Below are 23,528 nucleotides of genomic sequence, written 5' to 3' on the forward strand. Positions count from 1 at the left end.
CCGGGGAGAAGGGCTCTTTTCTTTTTACATCAATTTCTTGCCTGGAGAATCCCCATGGACAGAGGAGCCTGGCGGGCTACAGTCCATGGGGTCGCAAAGAGTCGGACACAACTGAGCGACCAAGTACAGCACAGCATGTAAGATGAGGAGGGTAAGTTGTTTGCAAGGAAACGTTCAACCAAAGGGAAATACAGGTGGTAGGATGGGGCAGGACTCAAGATGATCCTTTGTAAAGTTTCATCTGCTTTTCTGTTTTGATCCTGGCTTGTGGGATCTTAGTTCCTGGATTAGGGATTGAACCCGGGCTCTCGGCAGTGAGTGCTCAGAGTCCTAACCGCTAGGCCACCAGGGACGTCCCCATAGTCCACTTCTTCAGAATTATTTGTCTTAGGGATTTTCTGCACCCGTGGAGCTGGTGTGCCACTTCCAACCTGTGGCGGGCTCCACCTGTGACAACCTGGGTGCCATGAGCCCCCCCCCCCAGCTCCGGCCCTGCATGCCAACACCAGTGAGACGCCTCGGATCTCTGCCCCCACGCCCACCCATAACTCTGACTGGTCTCTTATTTTAGGATCTTGCTTCCCCAGTGCCCTCTTTCCTGGCCAGGGCACCTCTCTGAGCCTCAGTTTTCTCAGTGAGATGGGGAGAATAATTACTCCCCCCCCACCCCGCCCCCGAGCAGTGTGAAGATCCAGAACTCAGTTGGGCAGCTCTGGTGGTTCACAAACAGGGCATGGCTCAGAAGGCGGTGGGCACCAATGACCCTGGGATGGGCAGGGGCACAGCGGCACCCTTGGCCTGGAGGGGCACTCCTTGGACAGGCTGGTGCCCGGCCCAGCCATCCTCTCCCCGCCCACCCCCTGGGATGGGGAAACAGCGGGCATTGGGTCCCAGCCAGCAGGGGCGGGTCTGGTTTCACTTTCTGCTGTGTCATGGGGTGGGGGGTGGCATCGGGGCCTGGCTGGCCAGCTGGGGCGGGCACCGAGAGGCTGGCGGACAGCTGGGGCCCAGCTGCCAGAGCACAACCTGTGCCCTCGTCCTGCTGCCTGCCGGGCTGGGGGCTGGGCCCCAGGGCTTCCCTTTGAATGCCTCTTACCCGCCCCTGCCCCCGCCTTGCACAGTGGGAGAACCCCAAGTGAGAAAAGCCAGCAGGGTGTGAGATGGTTCTTGTAGCCACGAGATCGCCCCCAACCCAGACACATTCTTCAGCCTGCAGTCTTGAGGTTCCCGGAACTGCAGCTATTGATTCTGGGTCAGAGCGCTCTGGCTGGACGCCTGCTCCCTGCTGCCTCCACTGGAGCATGCCTCCTGAGGGCCTCCTCTGTGCTCCGCACGGTCCCCGGCACCAGGGATGCCTCGGGAAGCAAGACCACGCCTGCCCTCCTAGGGCTCCTGGTTGATGCGCGGCAAAATCAATAGACTGAGTAAAGAGAGAAAGAATCCCACGTGATGGGGACAGTTCCACACGGTCTGCTTCACATTAGCATCTCAGGGAAGGGGCGTGTGTACGTGTGTGTGTGTGCACATGTACTTGTCAGGGATGTGGCAACTCCTGGAGCACATAGGTCAGTTGAGAAAACAGGCCTGGGGGGCCAGGTGTCCCCGGTTTGAATCTGGATTTTTCCACTGATGGGTGTGAAACCTGAAGCAAATTTCTTCTCTTTGGGCCTCGATTTCTCCGTCTCTATAATGGTACCTACAGAGCGGGGCTGCACCGAGGATGTAATGAATATCCGTAAAGAACTAAAGATGGTGCCTGGCATCGACCGTCTGCTGTCTAAGTCTCAGCCACTGTCTACTAACTAAGCATCATAAATATGCCCTGTTCTCATAGATGACATGAGGCCATCGCCGCGGGCTGAGAGCAGCAGTGATAGTGTTGAGCCCACCCTCCCCCTCTCAGAGCTTTACCCGCCTCCTCTCTCTAGCTGCACCAGCCTCAGGTAGGCCTTAGCATCTCTGTTCGGATGAGGAAATGGAGGCTCAGGCAGGTGAAGAGATGTGTCTAAGTGGACCCAGCTTAAAAGCAGTCTGACCCTGGGGGTGGAGTCAGCTTCACAGTGTGGGCCCTGCTGGTTCAATGCTTCACCCTTGACATCCTGAAATTCTGAATAATTTTGGGAACGCGGGGTTCATGTTTTCATTTTGCAAATAGCAAAGCCAGTCTTACCCAGATCTGACTTCCTCCAGAGCCGGCCCTCTTAAATCCTACCATCAATCTCTTGTAGAAGGATGGTCCAGAATAGTTTTCCAGTTCATCATTAAAGTATTTAGTGTGGGACTGAAATCCTAGGGAGCATACAGGACTTCCTACGGGGCCAGATTGCCCTAGTGTTTATTTGATTGTCTGTTGCCCCCATTAGAAGGAAGCCAGGGCAGCTGCCAAGGGCAGGGGGTGAATCATTCATTGCTGTATCCCCAGGGCCTGGCATGTACTAGCTGCTCAGTTAATAATTGTGAAATGAAGCAAATTAATGGCAGGCCGCTGGATCTCCTTAACTAAAACAGATTTAAATGACACTTCCAAAGCAGGTCAAAGTGGTGGCCACCCTCCCCTGGCTTCTGGACAATCCCCTGAAGGGTGTGTAGACAAAGGTCTCTTCCCTTCCCAGGCGGCAAACCTGAATGCCAATACCTTGCAGCAGATTACTGTTTAAACAGGTTCTGGGACTTCCCTGGTGGTCCAGTAATTAAGACTCTGTGCTCCCACTGCAGGTTCAGGAATTAAGATCCTCCACGCCATGTGGTATGGCCAAAAAAAAGCCAAAACAGGCTCTGGTGGGGACCTCAGAGGCAACACAACTGTTTAAGGAAAACACAGGCCTGGATTCCTGAGCACCAGTTATTGGAGAAGAGTCTCAGCCAAAAGAATATTTTAATTCTGGGCAGGTTCAAGTCCCAGCCAAGGATCAGGGGGTACAGTTTCCTGGACTGCTAAGTGAGAGTTTGGATTTGGGGGGGTTCAAGTTCCTCTTTTCCTGTGAAATTAGAGTTTTTCTACATTCTTGCCATTCCTAATTTGCTCCCTTAAAAAAAAAAACAAAACAGTTTTACTAACAAGCAAAGAATCATCTGAAAATCCTTTAAGAGATTTACAACAATAATTAATGTGTTTTTGGCGACCTGTTTTCACAGGCTCGATCTCTGTTGCTTCAGAGAATCGGCATATGAAGTAGGAGTTACTGGTCTCATTTCTAAAGAACATCATAACCGCCAGCACACACTGAGGGTTTTATATGAGCTAAACACTTTACATGTATGAAGTCTCGTTGCATGAGCAACCTATCGGGAGACACTGTTACTGCCTCTGCCTTCCTGATGAAGCAACCAGCTTAGAGAGAGGAACTGACTTGTCCAAGGTCGCACACCCAGTGTGTGATGAGCCAGAGTTCAAGCCGGAACCTTCCAGATCAGGGGTCAGCAAACTTTTTCTGGAAAGGGCCAGATACTAAATATTTTAGACTTTACAGGTCATACAGTCCCTTGTCACAGCGACTCCACTCTGCTGTTGTGACAAGAAAACAGCCAGAAACATTAAGTAAATGAGTGGTCCTGGCTGCGTGTTCCAATAAAACTTTATTTACAAAACCAGGAAGGGGGTTAATTTTGGCCCCACAGGCTATATAGTTCACCCCCGCCATTCCAAACCCTAACACCTGCCTTCCAGTTAGGAAGTACCTGGCCCTGGCCACGTTCTTCCTCACCGTCTCTCCCTACCTGTGAGGCGACTCAGTCATGTCTCAGAACAGAGCCCACTGGGGCTTGGGAGAGGGTGAGTTGGCCCCTCTTTCCTTGGGATTATGAAGCTCTTGGAATTTACAACTATTAGGACTTGTTAGTGACTGCCATGATCGATCGGCACGGGGACTCTAAAACTGTAATTTTAATAGGTGTTAAGTGAGTAACTTAAAGAGGAAAGTGTTAAAAGAGTTTTAGGAAAATACCTCAATGGGGCACTTTGGCTGTGGAAGGAAGTTCTCTTTGGAGAAGGCAATTCTCTGGAGTTGGTGAGAATGGCAACAGGAGGGAAAATGTCTTAAGGCAGAAGAAGGTAACGAGAAGGGGAGATGGGAAGAGTGTGTGTACACACGCGTGCGTGCAGAGAGAGGGTGGAAGAGAGAGATCTCCCAAAGGCAGGAGGCTGGAACCCATGGATTCCTGACAGAAGGGGTGGGGCGGGGAGACATGACTTTTTTCCCCAACAGCTTTATTGAGGTGGAATTCATTCACCACATAATTCAGCCATTTCAAATAGTACACCCCCCAGATGGCTTTGAGTATGTTCACAGAGTTGTGCGACAGTCATCACCATCAATTTTAAAACATTTTCATCACTTCAAGAAGAAAACCCTGTACCCTTTACCAGTCCACCACTCCCACCGAATCTTCTAACCCCCTCCCCATCCCCCACTCCTAATCAATTGCTAATCCCCTCTTTATCTGTATAGATTTGCCTGTTCTGGATCTTTCATACAAATGAAATACATATTTCATACGGAATGTGACCCTTTGTGACTGGCGGGGTGTGGGGGGCATCCCTGAGGAGAGAACAGGTAAGGACCTGGCAGTTCCAACTGTTCTCTGTGGGATATTCAATGAATGCATGAACGTCCATTCATTCAATTTCTTAAACTGTTGTTTAGTCATTGGGGTCACAAAGAGTCGGACACGACTGAGTGACTAATACGTTAGTCACTAAGTCCTGTCTGACTCTTATGATCCCCATGGACTGTAGCCTGCCAGGCTCCTCTGTCCATGGGATTTCCCAGGCAAGAACACAGGAGTGGGTTGCCACAGGAGTGGCTTGCCATTTCCTTCTCCACGGGATCTTCCCAACCCAGGCATTGAACCTGCATCTCCCTCTATTAGCAGGCAGATTCTTTATCACTGAGCCACCATGGAAGCCCAATTATTTGAGTACTTACAATATTACTATAAATTATAAATTTGGGGGGGCTCCAAAATTACTGCAGATGATGACTACAGCCATGAAATTAAAAGATGCTTGCTTCTTGGAAGAAAAGTGATGATCAACCTAGACATCATATTAAAAAGCAGAGACATCACTTTGCCAATAAAGGTCCATCTAGTCAAAGCTATGGTTTTTCTAGGAGTCATGTATGGGTGTGAGAGTTGGACTGTAAAGAAAGATGAGCACCAAAGAATTGATGCTTTTGAACTGTGGTGTTGGAGAAGACTCTTGAGAGTCCCTTTTGGACAGCAGGGAGATCCAACCAGTCAATGCTAAAGGAAATCAGTCCTGAATATTCATTGGAAGGACTGATGCTGAAGCTGAAATGCTGATACTTTGGCCACCTGATGCGAAGAACTGACTCATTAGAAAAGACCCTGATGCTGGGCAAGATTGAAGGTGGGAGGAGAAGGGGGTGACAGAGGATGAGATGGTTGGATGGCATCACTGACTCGATGGACATGAGATTGAGCAAGCTCTGAAAGTTGGTGATGGACAGGGAAGCCTGGTGTGCTGCAGTCCATGGGGTCGCAAAGAGTCAGACACGACTGAGCCACTAAACTGAACTATAAGAGGCTAAGTATGGGGCATGAGCTGTAACCAACAAGACAGACAAAGTTCCTACTTAGGAACAGGAGAGGAAATCATAAACCAAAGAGGAAGAAAACATTTTGCATTTGATTAAAGTAATAATAAGCAACAATGGCAGGAAACGATTACACCACCAGGTCTGAGTAAATCCTTGCAAATATGGGGTTTACAGACAGCATATCTCAATGCAAAGCCCAACTGAGGGTTGTGGCAATCTTCCCCTGAGAATGACTATGGAAGCAGCACAGCCAGAAGAAGGCTCTGGAAGAGGTAGGTGGCTCTGGGTTTTTTGTTTTTCTTTTCCTGCCAGCACTTTCTACCCCTCCGAGTAAGAGACACTATGCCCAGTGGGAATATGGCCAAAGATGGCTGCTGACAACACTCAGGCCTCAGCTACAGTAATAGGTCCAGGTGTAGACACGTGACTTGATATGAAAACTCATAGCAGCCCAGTTCTGAGCTGGGCTACAGTGCTTGGTCCACGTGTCGTCACGTGACCTAAGCAGGGCCAAGGCAGGATTGTTTTAAGTAGAGCTGGGGAGAGGATTGCTTTCCCCACCCACTCACCAGCATCCAGAGCTACTAGTGACCGCAAAGACTGAGGCCAACATGGAGGGAGGGAGAAACAAGGGATGGGCTGGAGGTTTGGGGAGGAGACAGAGAGACTGGTGCTGTGTTCTGTCCCTGGACCCAAGAGTGACTCAGCCTCTCTCGTCCTTCAGCATGGTTACCCGAGTAATGAATCCCCCATCATACCTCAGTCAGATCAGCTCTGGTTTCTGTGTGCACCAGAGCATCCCAGTTCAGGACTTGGGAACTGTTTGTTCCTTCTCATGGACTCTGTGAAACTAAGCGGGGTAGGTTATCCTCAAAACATTCTCCCCTCGGTTTGCCTTGCTGTATTTGGGGATGAGAGGTTCCCCCAGGCCCCTCTCCATCTCTGCCCACCACCACCACCACCCTGCTTTCAATTAATTTACCGCTGAATCAGAGCTCAACATTTATTCTTGGGCTTCAAGTCCCAACCTCTATCTGCTTGCTTGCATCTCCCTGACCTCATTCCACTTCTCCTCACCCTGCTCTCCACCAAGGACGGAGCCCGCAGCTTGTCCTGGCCTCTGCTCCAACGCGCACCACGTTAATGGAATGATTTGCTTACATGCATGTTCTCCCTATGAGTGGTGACCTTGAGCCTGGAGACCCAGGTCTCACTCATCTTTGCACCGCAGCCGCTGGCTTGCAGCAGGCGGGCAGCAGGTGTGGGAGGCAGGCAAAGGAGAGGGGGAGAGAGGGTCGCTCCTTCCTACTGATTCAGGTCAACCAGTGGGTCAGGTTCTATGCTTATTCCTCTGCCAGATACTCTTGCATCAGGGGAACACACAGCTCATGCCCTCATCTCCTTCAGGCCTCTCCTCCAACGTCAGTTCTCCAACGTCCTGTACCGCAGTTCCCATGAACTGCATTCCCCCAGTCCCCATCTCGAGCCTTACCTTCCTTCATGCTTTCTTGTTCCCTTCCACCACCACTGGTCTCTCTGCTTCTCTCACTGAGATGTCAGCTCCAGGTGGGCAGCTATCTTTGATTTGTTCTCTGCTGTGTCCTTAGCACCTAGTAGATGCTCACTAATCATCTGTGGCACAAATTCACCAAAACCCAGCCCTACCAAATTTGTTTCTCCCTATGCACTTCATATGGTCCAGGTGTGGTCATGTGACCTAAGCAGGACCAATCCAGGGTTGGTTTCCGTGGAGCTGCTGAGACGATTGCTTTTCCCACCCACCCTCCCAGCATCCAGAGCTCCCTGTGGCTGGTGAACTGCATTCCATATGTTGATATGGAGAAGGAAATGGCAGCCCACTCCACTCTTCTTGCCTGGAGAATCCTCTTGGACAGAGGAGCCTGGTGGGCTACAGTCCATGGGGTTGCAAAGAGTCAGACACGACTGAGTGACTAAGCAACAAAAATGCCCTTCATGCATTTTACAGGTGCTATGAGTGTCAGGTGATGTGTTAGGTTCCTAGGGCAAATTTTTACAAACTGAGTGGCCTAATACAACAGAAACCTATTATTTCAATATTCTGCAGGCTAGAAGCCCAAACTTGGCAGGGCGGCACTCCTCCCAGGTGCTCCAGAGGGAAATCCATTCCTTGCCTCTTCCAGCTTCTGGTGGCTCCAGTATCCCTTGGCATGTGGCCGCAGCACTCTAATCTCTGCCTCTGTCTTCCTGTCTTCTTCCCTGTCTCTCTCTGCTTCTCCCATTAAAGGATGCTTGTAATTGCATGTAGTGCCCATCTGAATAATCCAGGGTAAATTCCACCTCAAGACCCTTAACTTAACCACAGCTTTTCCATATAAGGAAACCTGTGAAGGCTCTGAGAGAGAAGTGGACATACCTTTTCTCACTCGAGGAGTCACCATTCAGCCCTCTATATTATTTGCTTAAAGACCAGAAAAGCAAAGGTTTCCCACCACCACTTCATTGGCCTGACAGATATGTGATGAAAAGAGTATTATCATCATATTACCTTGCTCCTGTCAGAGTGTGGAAATGATTTTTTAAATGCCATTTTCTGTGTTTTTAATTATCCCAATTTTCGAAAATAATATCATGCATATGGTAAGAAAAACAGTACAGAAACATGGGAGATACAGGAGCCCCTTTGCAATTTTCCTCTTAACTCCAGTTTCACTTTTTAAATGTAATCACCATATGCAGTCTGCATAATCTTCATAAATTTTCTAAGCATATTCGAGAGCATACACTTTTTTGGCTTCTAACATTAAGAACAGTGGCAGGGGGCTGGGATGGTTTATATCCTGAAGGCAGGACAGCCCTCTGACCCACCAGAAGCTGTCTAATGACTTCTAGCAAAATGCACCACACTTAACCTGTCCCCTGCTCTCAGCACTTCGGTTAACTCCAGGATTTTAACGTTATATATACTCTCTGGTATCTGTCCAGCTATACTCCATCGGATACACTCCTAGATGTGGGATTTCCATGTCAATGTGTACATTTTAAATTTCTACAGCTATTGCCCAGTGCCATTCACCAAGGCGGTGAAATTCACACGCCCATCAACAATGCACAGGTGAGGGTGTCTGTTGCCAATACCCTTGCCCATCCTGGCAAGATAGCAGCATGTCAGATCTCAAACTCAGGTAAGTGGACTCTCCACGTGGGCCTGGTGGGGTGGACACAGCCTGAGAGGTTGTCCCCATAGCCATCTGAGGCACTGAGCTGCTCAGAGCTCTCGTTTAGGTTTTTATAAAACAAAGACAGAGTCTGGCGAGGTGAGCCAGAACCATGCAGTGAGACGCATTGTGCAACTCAGTATTTATTTCTTTAGCACAGCTAGAACTTAAATATGGTCAAAACATATTCTCCTTTTAATTTACACAAACAAATATGTTCCCGGGCTGACACCTCCGGTGCCAAGTTTCTAGGGGAAACGCAATTCTACTGTGAGATGAGAAACCAGCAGAGAGAAGATGAGGGTGGAAAAGCCACCACCGTTTGCTTCGCACGTCCGAGCTGAGCTTCTCAGAAGGGTGTTTCAGAACTGGGCTGCTGCCTCTTGATCTCTTTCTGTCTTTGTTGCAGATAAACCTGCCAGTAATTTCAGCAAATGAAACGTGGAACATGTAAAGGCCAAATGATGGAAAACACTCCGGTTTTAATAAAAGGAGGTCTGCTCGGCTGGGACTCCTCTGTCCTGCTAGTCAGGAGATGCAAAGATTTATCCAGAGAGGGGCTGATGAATTGAAGAAACAGAAATGAGGCCAATGTGAGTTGCCTTTCAAGAGCTGTGCTAATATAAAACCAAGCAACTTGAATTTGTTCCAAGAGGGGATTAAAGCAACATGTTATTTTGAGTGATTGCTTAATTTATTGAGCTGTGGCTAGATCGGTAATGAAATACAGCCCTTGCAACTGATAACCTCTCGCTGTAATTGAACTTCTACAATTAAGAAATATCTTCTGAGAGTTTCTCTGGAACAGCTCAGAATTTTTAGTCTCGGTAGTTGGGTACTTTTGAGCTCTCATTTTCCAGGCAAGTTTTCCTTTCTTTCTTTAAGAAGTGACAGGCTGATGTTAATAAGGAAAATAAGCAGCATTTTATTGAATGTCTTGTGTATACCAGGCACTTAATATACATTATCTCTAATCCCGACCACAACCCAAGGAAGTCATTCTTATTCGTCCCTGTTTTATAGAGATGAGGCCTAGATGTTATGTGATTTCCCAGAGTGGTGGTGTCCAGGATGATAGCTACTAGTCACTTGTGGCTATTTCTGTGTAAATTAGTTTAAAATGTTTTAATCTAAAATTTCACGCTTAGGTTGCACTAATAGCTATATAGGGCTAGTGGCCACCACATTGGATGGAGCAGATATATAGACCATTTTGATGACTGCAGAAAGTTCCATTGCTCAGTGCCATTCCAGAGGTTTCCTAGGTAGAGACAGGCAGTGCTAGGTTTCAACCTCAAGTTAATGGGCTTTGAAGGCACCATCTACCATAGCCCTTGTTTCCTTCTCTTCCGTTGGCTGAGAAGGACGGACTAGAGCAGTGATTCTAAACCCTGGCTGCACGTTAAAATTACCTGGACTCTTATATAATCTCCTATCTGGCCATTTTAATGACTATATTCCAGATAGGCAAAATAGCTGTAAGACTGAATTATTTCCTTTATCAATGTTTTATTATCTATTAACATAACTATACTGACTTTCTAAAATTTTGGTGAATTGAACATTAAAAAAAAAAGAGTACCTGAACTGGAACTTCCCTGGTAGTCCAGGAAAGCATGGATCTGCCCTCTCGATTTGGGGGTGGGGCGAGGGGAGCACTAAGTACGACTCCTGGTCAGGGAACGAGATCCCACATGCCACAATGGAAGATCCCACATGCCACAATGGAAGATCCCACATGCCACAATGGAAGATCCCACATGCCACAACTAAGACCCAGCACGGCCACATAAATAAGATTACCTGGACTGCTTTTTTAAAAAGTGTTAGGGTCCCAGCCCCAGAGATTCTGACTTAAGTGTGATTGAGAGGGGTTTTTGTCATTCCTCATGTGACTCAAATGTGCTGTGTGGATTACGAGCAATCAGATGCGAGGCTCCACACACAGGGTGGTGAAAAGAGCTGGTTCATTTGCCATGAGAATGTGATCCCTTGTGGACCATGACATAGGCTTCTCTCAGAGCCACTTCTAAACCTCATTTCTGAGGGGAAGACTTAAGTGCTTTCTCTCATGCTTCCTGCTTGATGGGAGACCCAGTGGGGAGCTCTGCCCTTAGAAACAGGCTTTGTTGCACGGTCATGCAAGAAAAGAGATGTGGATGTAAGATCACAGAGATGAAGTGAAAAACCTGGAGTCCCCAGTCCAGATGGGAAGTATTGGTATTACAAAATAATACACTGGTATTACACCTTGCCTTACAAAATAAAGCATGTGTTTCCTACGCCTGTCCACTGAAAAGGTTTGACGTAACGGGCAATTCAGGAACAGTGAGCACTCGCAGCGCACACATTGTGGTCTCTAAACCCCACTTCTGACTAGAAGTGCTCTGTGGAGATAGGGCTGACTCCAGGTCTGAGGCAGGAAACGTGCAGGATGAGCGTGAACAGCTTGTCATCCAGGTGGCTCAGAAACTGTCACAGACCTAAGGGGACTTGTCAGAAAGGAGTCAGGAAGACAATGTGAAAAGATTCCCACTGGCCAGAGATGGGACATTTTGAGCATCGATAAGTATAATAACAGCAGTGGATGAAAATGGGTTATGTATGTCCAAACCTGTAAGTTCACAGTGATACTTAGAAAAACAGGAAAACATAAACTCATTTATCATCTTTGGAGGATGTTGGGACTGACTTTTTTTTTTTTTTTTAATCTCAGTTCCCAGACCAGGGATTGAATCCAGGCCACGGCAGTGAAAGCCTGGAATCCCAACCACTAGGCCACCCGAGAACTCCCTGGGACCAGCTTCTTAGTTTGAAAACTGTCAAATAGAGAGGAAAGAGTCAAGCATGTATCCTCCTGGTATGAGCCATACTTTACAGGAACCGAATGGCTGATTAGGAGAGGTTTCTTTATAGATGTATTCCAGCTAACAAAAGACAGAAGAATAGAATTAGTAAGCCACCATTTTCAACCTCTAATGGATCTAGACAGTGGTCATCAATGGTTGCTAACATCATGAAGGGGGACAACCACAAATTATGTGCCTTCAAATAGAAATAGGAAGCATCCACTAGGAAGCAGTCATACAAACACACACACACACAAACAAACATGAATCTAAGTGGACTTCTAGATCTAACTACTGATTTATAAGAAACACAGTGCAGAGAGGAACAGGTATCAGTATAATACCAGCAGAGGGATGCAGTAAGCAAAACCCAGACTGGGACACACTACAGAACAACCAACTCAGTTTCCACAATAAATTGCGGGAGAAGAAAAAGAGAGGGGAGGAAAATCTGTGGGTGCAGATCAAGAAAGGGGTAAGAGGTGTATGAATCAATCACAATGTATGAACCACATATGAATCTTGATTTTAGCCAGCTGTAAAGAAGATAGCTTGGAGAAGGCAATGGCATTCCACTCCAGTACTCTTGCCTGGAAAATCCCATGGATGGAGGAGCCGGTGGGCCGCAGTCCATGGGGTCGTGCAGAGTTGGACACGACTGAACCGACTTCACTTTCACTTTTCTTTTTTTTTTCCACTTTCACTTTTCACTTTCATGCATTGGAGAAGGAAATGGCAACACCCACTCCAGTGTTCTTGCCTGGAGAATCCCAGGGATGGAGGAGCCTGGTGGGCTGCTGTCTATGGGGTCGCACAGAGTCAGACATTACTGAAGCAACTTAGCAGCAGCAGCAAAGAAGATAGTTAATGAGACAACCAGAAAATTGTGAACAGTGGATATTTTCTGATTATTAAAGCATTATTGTTAGTTTTAGTCGGGATGATGGCAGTAAAAAAAAAAACCCTTATTTTTGGAGTCATAAACTAAAATATTTGCAGAAGCTGTCTGGAATTTGCTTGTAAGTATCTAGGATGAGGAAGGAGGGGAAGGGGGGTTATAGATGGAACAAGGTTAGCTGAGACTTGGTGATTGTTGAAGCTGGGTGATGGCTAGCTAGGGTTTATGGTACCATGTACTTGTGTGCCCTTGTGTTATTTGTTCAACCTGCCTACCCATTGCTGGCATCTCTGAGGCAAGCCTGGGTCGCAGGTTTGCGATACATCTCAGTGCATGCGTGTGTGCACACCCTCTTCTGTCGCCATGGCAACTAGCGAGGTGAGAAAGCAGCGTCCAAAAGGTTCCTGTCCACATGAGGATCAAGCCAGGCTGCTGGTGTTATGCTCGGCCCATCATATTTGCTCCCTTCGGAGAATTCCTAGTCAGATCTTCACAGCCCTACTCCCTCCACCAGATTTCCTCCTGCACTCCTTTGCCATCACTCACGCCTTCCCTATGCACCCCCTGAGGAAGCAGAGGCCCATAAATGGAGAGAACAAGACCCTGAATCAGTTCCAGGCTCAGTTCTTGACTTCTCCACTTAATGGCAGGACTTTTCACCTCCCTAAGCCTCAATTCTCTCACCCGTAAAATGGGCATGATACAACCTCAATGAACTCAACAGATCTTTATTATGGGGAGACAGTGGCAAAAAGGACCTTATCTCCACCTCATGGAACTAGACACCTGAAGGTGAAAGGCAGTCAAGAGTATGTACTGTGATAGAGCTATGACCAACATACACAGCGTACTAAAAAGCAGAGACATCATTTTGCAGACAAAGGTCTGTATAGTCAAAGCTATGGTTTCTCCAGTAGTCATGTACAGGTGTGAGAGTTGGACCATAAAGAAGGCAGAGCACCGAGGAATTGATGCTTTAGAACCCTGATGTTGAAGAAGACTCTTGAGAGTCCCTTGGACAGCAAGGAGATGAAACCAGTCAATTCTAAAGGAAATAAGTCCTGAATATTCATTGGAAGAACTGATGCTGAAACTCCAGTACTTTGGCCACCTGATGCAAAGAGCTGACTCATTGGAAAAGATCCTGATGCTTGGAAAGATTGAGGGCAGGAGAAGGGGATGACAGAGGACGAGATGGTTGGATGGCATCATCAACTCAATGGACATGAGTTTGAGCAAACTCCGGGAGATAGTGAAGGACAGGGAAGCCTGTCATGCTGCAGTCCATGGGGTCACAAAGAGTTGGATACGACTTAGTGATTGAACAACATTAGCAACTGAAGAAGGGACTTCCCTGATGGCCCAGTGGTTAACACTCTGTGCTCCCAATGCAGGGGGGCTAGGTTTGATTCCTGGTCAGGGAACTAGATCCCACATACTGCAACTGAAAGTTCACATGCCACATTGAAAATCCCAAGTGCCGCAACTAAGACCCGGAGCAGCCCCCCCAAAAAAAGAGTATGTACTGTGATAAAGTACATGCTTAAAAAATTTTTTCTTTGAAAACTGGCAGTCACTAGTTAGGAAATACCGTAACTCATTTTATTTGACCCTGCAGCTTGTGGGATCTTAGTTCCCCTATGAGGGATTGAACCCAGGGTCCTGGCAGTGAGAGCACCAAGTCCTAATCACTGGGACCACCAGGGAATTCCCATAACTCTTAATCATAATGTCATAATTCTTAATCACACTTTTTGTTAACCAGGATATCCATACTTTGCAACTTGAGAGTATCCAGCTATGCCAGACCCATAGAATATTTTTACTTAACTGAGTGCTCATATTTCCATGAAGTAAGTACTATTCTTCCAGTTATTTTATGGAGGAGGTGAGATACTTGCCCAGGGCTACACTGTGGGTACATGGCCCTGCCTTCTTTGCTCAGCCCTCTGCATTGATTCAGCTCTGAACGCAGGAGCAGGGCCAGGAAACCAGAACTTCCAGGAGATGAAAAGCTCACCAGGTCAAACTCTTATTTTGCAGTTGAGGAAACAGTGGCCCAGAGTGGCCAAGTAACTTATTCCAAGCCACACAGCAAATTGCCTGCTTAACCTGTGTCCTAGCTGCTTGGGGAAGTCCCACATGCTAAGGGAGGCTGCTTCCTGCCCCATTTCAGCCTGTCCCAGGGTGGGGTGACCAGTCATCTCGGGGTTTCCCGGGACTGGGAGCTTTAGGTGCTTAAATCAAGAAAGTCCTGAGCCAATTGGGATGAGTCAGTCACTCTGTCTCAGAGTGAGGCGTCTAAAGGGATGTTTTCGAGGATGTGAGAACCAGCGCCAAGTCCCCACAGAAGTACTGGGGTTTCATGCCTTATATAATTAAAACTGATTATTAATATCTAGGCTCCCCCACCCCAGCCAGACTCCCCACCCACGGGAGGCAGGGATCAGTATGTAATGTTCACTTCTGTTTTACAGCCCCTGATTCAACGGTGACACATGAATGATGTTCAGTAAACAGTCATCAGATGGACCAACCAACCAGGCTATCATCACCTCTGACTGCGCCTCCATCTGAAATTGCAGAAACCCTCTGTAGCCACTGTGACCTCCAGTTCCCATTTCAGACAGGCTGACATCCACGATGTCACATGATAGAAGGTGACTCCAGAGAGACTGACTACAACAAGGCTCCTGGAGGGAGCTATGGCAGACAAGAGTGGGTGTGGTTTTTCTTTAATTATTGTACCTGTTTTGTCTGCTCTTTCTTGGCTCTGTTCACATCTCCACCCCAGTGCCAGTACAGGGGGAAAAAAAAAAAAAAACAGAACAAAAAACATCGCAGAGTTTGAGACAAGATAGCTGGCCGGTTCCCTCTCTGCTTGTAATTAATGCTGAAAATGACTTGCCTTGGCCACAAAGGTAATAATAAAGTCAGGGAGTCTGATTATTTGGCTACTAATTTCCTTCTAGTTTTTTTTTCCCCCTTCTCGTTTCCTTAAATTAATTCCAGAATTCCTCCAGATTTCTCGTTGCTAAGCTATAAAGTTCCAGGTTTCCCAGCGCCCATGCTGATTGGCAGGGAGGTTCCAGGCAGCTCCAATCAGAGGCAGGTTGCTGAAAGGAGCATCCACATTGCAGCTTGCCCCGGGGTACTGGAATTTTTTCCCTGATGTTATGAACCATCAAAGTCTTTCTCTAACTGTGCAAAACCTGTTCTCTTGATCTTGTCTGCCTCTCTCTTGGTGTGCAGGCTACTGGGGCACGCCAGAAATCCTGGAAAACCCCCCTGGTCCTGGAGGAATAGAGAGTCCCTGGGTTGCCAGGTTTGGGGTCAGTGAAAGAAATGCCCAGGGCCTGTTCATGGCTGACCAGAGATGACAGCGTGGTGTCCTGCCACGGGCTGGGGGCTGCCTCAGACCTGACCTGTCAGACCTCTCTCATGCCATCTCTTAAGCTTGGTGAGAGGTTCAAGGGGGTTGAGGGACAGTAGATGCCACTGCATGTAGGGTTGTTCGGGGGTAGAGGCTACATTTGTAAAGATGTTAAAACAGGTAGATGGGGACTTCCCTGGTGGTCCAGTGGTTAAGAATCTGCCTTGCAATACAGGGGGTGCAGGTTCGATCTCTGGTCAGGGAACTAAGATCTCACATGCCGTGGGGCAACTAAACCCACGTGCCACAACTACAGAGCCCGGGCACCACAATGAAAGACCAGACGCAGCCAAGTAAATAAATAAAAACATGCATATGGTAAGGGCACCTGGGAGAACCATTCTGGTGTTTCATCTCCAGAACACAGATACAAGCAGCCACTGTGAACTAAGTTCCTACTGTGCACCAGAAACTTTTATTTTTTAGAATCACTTTATTGAGGTGTGGTTGACATGCGAAAAGCTGTCTATATTTAATGTAACAACTTGAGTTTGGAGATACCTATACACCAGTGGGACACAGAGAAGAGAGTGGTGGTTGCCAAGGGGGCAGTGTGGGGGAGAGAGAAAGTGGGAGGCTGGGGTTGGCAGAGGTAAGCTTTTATATATAGAATGGATAAACAACAAAGTCCTACTGCATAGCACAGGGAACCATATTCACTATCCTATGATCAGCCATAATAGAAAAGGATATTAAAAAAGAATATGTACGTATAATGGAACCACTTTGCTCTACAGCCGTAATTAACACCCTGTCAATCAATTATGTGTGTTAAGTGACTTCATTCGTGTCCAACTCTTTCTGACCCCATGGACTGTAGCCCGCCCGGCTCCTCTGTCCATGGGATTCTCCAGGCAAGAATACTGGAGTGGATTGCCGTGCCCTCTTCCAGGGGATCTTCCTGCCCCGGGGATCGAACCCACATTTCCTGCAGCTCCTGAATTGCAAGTGGCTTCTTTACCACTGAGCCATTGGGGAAGCCCCCCCCCCCAACAAATAAGTATATACTCATGAAAGTATCACCAGAGTCAGTCTATGCCATAAATATATCCATCACCTCCAAAAATTTCCTCCTGCCTTCTTTATATTCTTCTTTTTATTATGATAGGAAAATTTAACACAAGATGTACCCTCTTGGCAAATTTTAAGTGTACCATACAGTGTTGTTAATTGCCAGTACCATGCTGTACATTAGATCTCCAGAACTCAGTCATCTTGCAGACCTGAAGCTTTGGACCCCTTGACCAATATCCTCCTCTCCCCCTGCCTCCCACCCCCAGCAATCCTCATTCTACTCTCCAGTTCTCTGTGTTTGACTATTTTAGATTCCATACAAGTGGTATCACGTAATATTTGTCCTGTGTCTGGCTTATTTCACCTTGCGTAATGCCTTCCAGGTTCATCGGTGTATTCACATAGGACAGAATTACCTTCTTTTCAAGGCTGAATAATATTCCATTGCATATACCACATTTTCTTTATCCATTCATCTGTCCATGGATATTTAAGTTGCCTCCATGTCTTGGCTATTATGCTAGAAACTTAGGACATATATATCTCCTTCCACCCCCAAAATTCCCATGGACACAGGACGTGATGGATGTCTACTGGTTTTCCTGCACTATTTCATCTTTCACTAACAGGGGCGCCATGACAGAGGGGAAATCATGTGACCCAAGCCTGGCCACAGTGATTGGCTCTGGGATGGGCATACAGCCAAGCTGGGCCAATCAGAATCCTTCTGCGTTTTTTTTTTGTTTTTTTTTTAGCCAAAACTATAGGAAGAACCTGGCTCTTGCCACTGGATTTGCTGACCTAGTGACCACTATGAACACAGGTGGAAGGTGCCTGAGGGAGATAAGGAGCCCCTGTGATAATGCTTGAGTTCTGCATGTAGGAGATCTCAGATCTATTTCCTGGGTTCTAGTTAAAGGAACAGAAGCTCCAATACTTTGGTCACCTGATGTGAAGAACTGACTCATTGGAAAAGACTTTGATGCTGGGAAAGATTGAAATCAGGAGAAGGGGACGACAGAGGATGACATGGTTGGATGGCATCACTGACGCAATGGACATGAGTTTGAGCAAGCTCCGGGAGTTGGTGATGGACAGGGAAGCCTGGGTCCTGCAGTCCATGGGGTCGCAAACAGTTGGACGTGACTGAGCGGCTGAACTGAAATTATTATTTAGTGTGTTCAAGCCAGTTTGACTTGTGTGTCTATTGCTTTTAACTGACAGAGTGTGAATAATACTGATACATGTTTTCTCCTTGTGGTGCTTGACTCTGGGGTGGGCAATTTTCAGGTCTTCCCACATAGGGTCCTCACAATCACCTGGTGAGGTATTCCATTTTGCAGACAGGAAAGCCAAGGCTCAGAGGGATGAGGGAGCCTGGTGCAGATAATACTGCCAGTATGTGCTCAGGGATTCAAACCTGGTCTAATGGATGTCTTGGTGGTTCATCAAATTCAACTTGTCCAAAGCTGAATTTGAGAACCTCTCTCCAAGCCTGATTTCCCCCCAGGATCCCCATCTCACGGATAGCACCTCCTTCAGTCTGGTGGGGTTAACTGGAAGCCAGGCGTTCTCCTTGACCCCTCCCAGCCTCACCAAGTCTTGTCCGCTGCTGTTCCACAAGCCTGGAAGCAAGCAATTTACTCCTTCCTCTGCCCACCTCCCCACCCCTGCCCAAGCTGTCCTCACTTCTCAAAACCTTGGCCTTTTAGAATTGCCTTCCACCTGGTTCTCCTATGAAAAGTGAAAGTGTTAGTCACTCAGTCCTATCCAACCTTTTGTGATCCCATGGACTGTTGCCCGCCAGGCTCCTCTGCCCAAGGGATTTTCCCAGCAAGAATACTGGAGCAGGTAGCCATTTCCTTCTCCAGGGGATCTCCCTGACCCAGGAATCAAACCCAGGTCTCCTGCATTGCAGGCAGATTTTGTACTGTTTGAGCCAGCAGAGAAGCCCCAGTTCTCCTATACACACTGTCATATACATTCCTGCCCCCTCCTCCAAATACAGCTCCCCTCGGCACTCAGAGGATTTGGCTCAGAATGCCAGTCTGGTCATAAAGCCTTGCTGGGAGAGTCTGCGTTTATTGATCTGATGGCACATTTGTCTCTGGGGAGGAGTTGAGAGTCATACAACCCCTTGGTCCTACCTGACTTTCAGGCAAAAAGTCAGCAAGGCCAGATCTGGGGAGGACACAGTCGCCTGCATCCTTAGCCCCTCTGTCGTTTATTTCAAAAAGACTTGCAAGCTCCTCCCAGGCCCTGTCCCCTGCGCTGGGGGTCCAGAGACGAACAGCAGCAGACTGAGCAAACCTCGTGGTGTGCTCGCTGAGGGCCCAACCCTGCATGCTGGGCCACTGACTGGCTTGCTCCTCCAGCCACTCTATGAAACAGTGACTGTTATTTTTAAACACTTTTTGGAAATTTGTTTCCTTCTCTTATTTATTTACTGCAACACTGTGTGGCATGAGGGATCTTGGTTCTCTGACCAGGGATTGAACCTGTGCCCCACTGCAGTGGAAGTGCAGAGACCTAACCACTGGGCCACCAGCGAATTCCCCAAGCAGTGATTATTATTCATTTCACTTTCCAAATGAGAAGGAAAGGATCCCTGTTCTCATGAAACTTCTATGCTAGTAAGGAAGACCAACAAGAAGTTAAACACACACACGGGTGACATAATACACAGAATAATGGACCAAAGGTAATTCTTAGAGTCTGAGTCCAGAGGCTCCTAGATGCTTTCATCTCATCTCACAGTCTGCACCCCAGAAGGCCAAGGCTGAACTCAGACCTCTCCCAAACTCCTTGGGAGTTCCACAGGCCACCACCTTCTCTCCCCACTCTCCACTCTGCCTTGAGGGACCTGTGATCACACCTCAGGTTAAAAGTCCAAGGCTTGCCCCAAGCCCCTCTTGGGTTTAGGCGTGCACACACTGGAAGCCAGCGGGGCAGATCTCGGGGAGACACCTGGGCAGGCTTTGCAAATGGCTCAGTGCTGCTAGGGCAGGGAGTCTGATAGTCCCGGACACCCAGGACGTGGCCCAGAAATGCGGAGGTGGGGGTCCATGTGGGCATATCCCTTTGGCTCCATGGCTCCCTACCTTGTGTGGAGGAGCCTGGCTGGAGAACTGGGATGGGCCCCTGCAAGTCACAGGGCCAGACTTGCCCGAGTCTAGGCAGTTCTGCTGTGCTCACGGCCTTCTGGTCTATTACGGAGCCATTGTTCTCTGCACCCTGACCCTCCCCCATCTCTATACGTCCGCCTCTGGCTTCCCTCCTGTATGGACTGAATGACGTCCCCCCACATTCACATGTCTACTCAGAACTTCAGAATGTGGCCTTGCTTGGAAGTCGGGTCTTTGCAGATGTCATCAAGATAAGATGAGGTCACACTAGAGTAGAGTAGATGTTAAATCCAATGACTGACATCCTTATAAGGAGAGAGGGGAACGTTCCTGGAAGTTCCGTGGTTAAGACTGCACCTTCCGATACAGGAGGTATGGGTTCCATCCCTGGTCGGGAAGCTAAGATCCCACGTGGCTGGCGGCCAAAATACCAAAATATAAAACAGAAACAATATTTTAACAAACTCCACATAGACTTTAAAAATGGTCCACGTAAAAAAAAGTCTAAAAAAGAAAGAAGAGAAGACACACAGGAAGAAGGCCTTGAGACAGTGGAGAGAGTGACTGTGGTGATGTAGCTACAAGCCAGGAATGAACGCCAAGGGTTATGGGAAATTTGCTGGAAGAGGCAAGGGCAGATTCTTTCCTAGAGCCCTTGGAGGGAGCATGGCCCTGCTGACATCTTGACTTCAGACTTCTCGCCTTCAGAACGGTCAGCTGGTAAATTTCTGTTGTCTTACACCTCCAGGTTTGCGGTGGTTTGCTATGGATCCCAAGGAAGGTCATGCACCTCCCCGGCAGGTCTTCCTTCCCCCTCTCCAACACCTGGTGTCAGGATGGGGTAGGAAAAAAATGTCACTAGCAGATCCCCCTTGCAATTCACCTGGGCAATCCCAGAGGCAAGATGTTCTTAAAGACCACCTCTTCCAGGAAAATTACCTCCACCCTTGCCCTTGGCAGCCCTGGAGAGAGGCTCTGGCTCTAGGGGGATGTGCCCCATCCATGAAGCAGGACCTCAGAGAATGTGGGCTCTGCTCTAAGAGCTAGCCAGGGAGCCCCTCACTGCAGCCCACCCCAGCCTCATGCACACCGGCCAGCGCCTGACGCAATAGATGTCAGAACCCCCCTTGGGCTGCGACCACATGTGGTTTGTTGCTCAGCATTCCAGTGGGAAGCTTGGCTGTGTTTGTCACAATTGTTAATGTTTGGTTACATTTAACCAAGGCCAAGGAGGTGGCGGTATGTGTGTGTGCGAGAGAGAGGGTACACAAAGCCTGTCAGAGGATCGCCTGACCTTCCCCACTTGCCAGATACAGATGACCAAAAAGTAAACTGAGCAAGATGGCAGGTCTCTCTAGAAATCAGAGTGTTTGAACTCAACAGCAAAGAGCTGCTGTTTATTCCTAACTCCATAAAATGAGATGACTTCTCACCACCAGATGAGTATATACTGTCATTGGGACCATATAGTGTTTGAATGTCAAAGCCATTTGTCTGCTCATCTATCCATCTACCCACCTACCTATCCATCCATCCACCTGTCCATCCACTTGTCCATCCACCTATCTATCCATTCACCCAACGTTTGCTAAATTCTCATTATAATTACTATAATAACAGTTCCTATTCAATGGACACTTTCAATGAGACAGGCTGTGTGCTAAACACTTGGCATGCATCATGTTTAATTCTTACAAACAATTCTATAAAATAGACGCCAACAGACCCGGTTCACAGAGTGGGGAAGTGGGGTACAGGGAGGTTAGGTCACTTGCCTAAGACTTTATAACCTACTGACGGTAAAGAATCTGCCTGCACTGCAGGAGCCACGGGTTTGATCCCTGGGTCAGAAAGGTCCCCTGAGGAAGGAAATGGCAACCCATTTCCATGTTCTTGCCTGGAAAATCCCATGAACAGAGGAGCCTGGTGGACTACAGTCCATGGGATTGCAAAGAGCTGGACATGACTGAGTGACTAACTTTTCATTTCTCATGGAAGATCAAATATGGCCAGAAATTCCCTGCTGCTCTTTCCACCAAGAGGCAGATTCTATTTCTGCACTCCCCTCATGACTTGCTTTGACCAATAGAATGTGCCAGAAGTAATGTTGTTTGAGTCCCAAGCCCAGGCCTCAAGAAGCCTGGCAGCTGCTGTCTTTGTTGACTCAGAATGCTGACCTGAAGCCTCCACAAAAGGAAGCAGGTCTTGCATGTTGGAATATGAGAGGCCAACTGAGGCCACCCAGCCAACAGCCAACACCAGCTGCCACACATCTAAGGGAGGACATCTGGACCTTCCTGTCTGGCTAATCCTCCAGCCAAAGGAACCCAATGAAAACTAACAAAGGGATCACCAAGCCAATCACAGAATCATGAAAGTAATAAATTGTTGTTTTAAGCCATTATGTTCTGGGGCGTGTTTGTTATGCAGCCAAAGCTCACTGAGACATGTTATAAGAGGCCAAGCTGAGATTCGAACCTCAGTCTCCCATTTCTAGAATCTGGGTCTCTCAGAGGCAGGGACTGTGACCACACAGTTCAAGAGGATATAGCCCCTGAGCGTGAGCAGCTCAGGTACAGAATCCTACAAAGACCCTTCTGGGGCATCCATGTGAAGGAAGGTGTTCTCAGGACATTGACAAATGTGTTTCACTTACACAGAGGCCAACTGCCGCACACCTGCCAGGTGACAGTCACCTAGCTAGGTGCCGTGTCTGTGGAAGCAAGCAACAATCTCTGATCCCGGGAAGCTCGAAATTTAGGGAAGAAGGCAGACAAAAGTTAACCAGTAACCGAGCCACGACCAGTTGTGAAAAAGTGTTGTGAAAGAAACTAAGAGGCCCTGAGGAGAGAAAATGATGGGATGAAGTAAGTTTAAGCCATTATGTTCTGGGGCGTGTTTTCCTGACCTGATCAGGAAAGATGTCTCCAAGAAGGTGATGGTTAAGCTGAATCCACCAGAAGAGTGGAGAGACAAGCAAAGAGTTACAGGAAAAATAATCCAAACTGAAGCAACTGCATGAGCAAAGGTCCTGAGGGAAGATGGAGACCTGGAATTTCTAGCAAAGTGGGAGCAGGGTGGGTAAGGAGAAGAGCAGATGCAGACCAAGAAGGAAGTGTGGGCCAGGCCAGAGCATGTGGTCTTGGAGGCTTTCTTAGTCCCTTTGGGCTGCTAGAACCAAAATACCACAGACTGTGTGGCTTATACACAACTCAATTTATTTCCAGCAACTCTGGAGGCTGGGAATTCCAAGGTCAAGGACTGTGTTAGTCACTCAGTCCTGCCCCAAGGTCAAGGTGCTGGCCAATTCGGTGTGTGCTAAGGACCTGCTTCTGGTTCATAGATGGCCATGTTCTTGCTGTGTCCTCAGAGGGGAGAAGGGGAGAGGAACTCTGTGGTGTCACTTTTATAAGAGCACAAATCCATCAATGAGGACCCCCACCCTCATGGC

The 23,528-nt window shown here is 47.9% G+C and overlaps 1 long non-coding RNA gene across 2 annotated transcripts; it reads left to right on the top strand.

Moving 5' to 3' along the window:
* The first annotated feature begins 5,418 nt into the window (after positions 1-5,418).
* LOC122701431 lies at positions 5,419-15,466 on the top strand. 2 transcript variants are annotated; one of them, XR_006343081.1, is made up of 3 exons: positions 5,419-5,833; positions 8,596-9,351; positions 14,983-15,466. It is a non-coding gene; the product is annotated as an uncharacterized LOC122701431 (long non-coding RNA). The 2 variants fall into 2 exon arrangements; XR_006343080.1 differs by having other exon boundaries at positions 5,419-9,351.
* Positions 15,467-23,528: the final 8,062 nt, after the last annotated feature.

This window comes from Cervus elaphus, chromosome 10 (assembly GCF_910594005.1).
Source record: "Cervus elaphus chromosome 10, mCerEla1.1, whole genome shotgun sequence".
In the NCBI taxonomy this organism is placed as follows: Eukaryota; Metazoa; Chordata; class Mammalia; order Artiodactyla; family Cervidae; genus Cervus; species Cervus elaphus.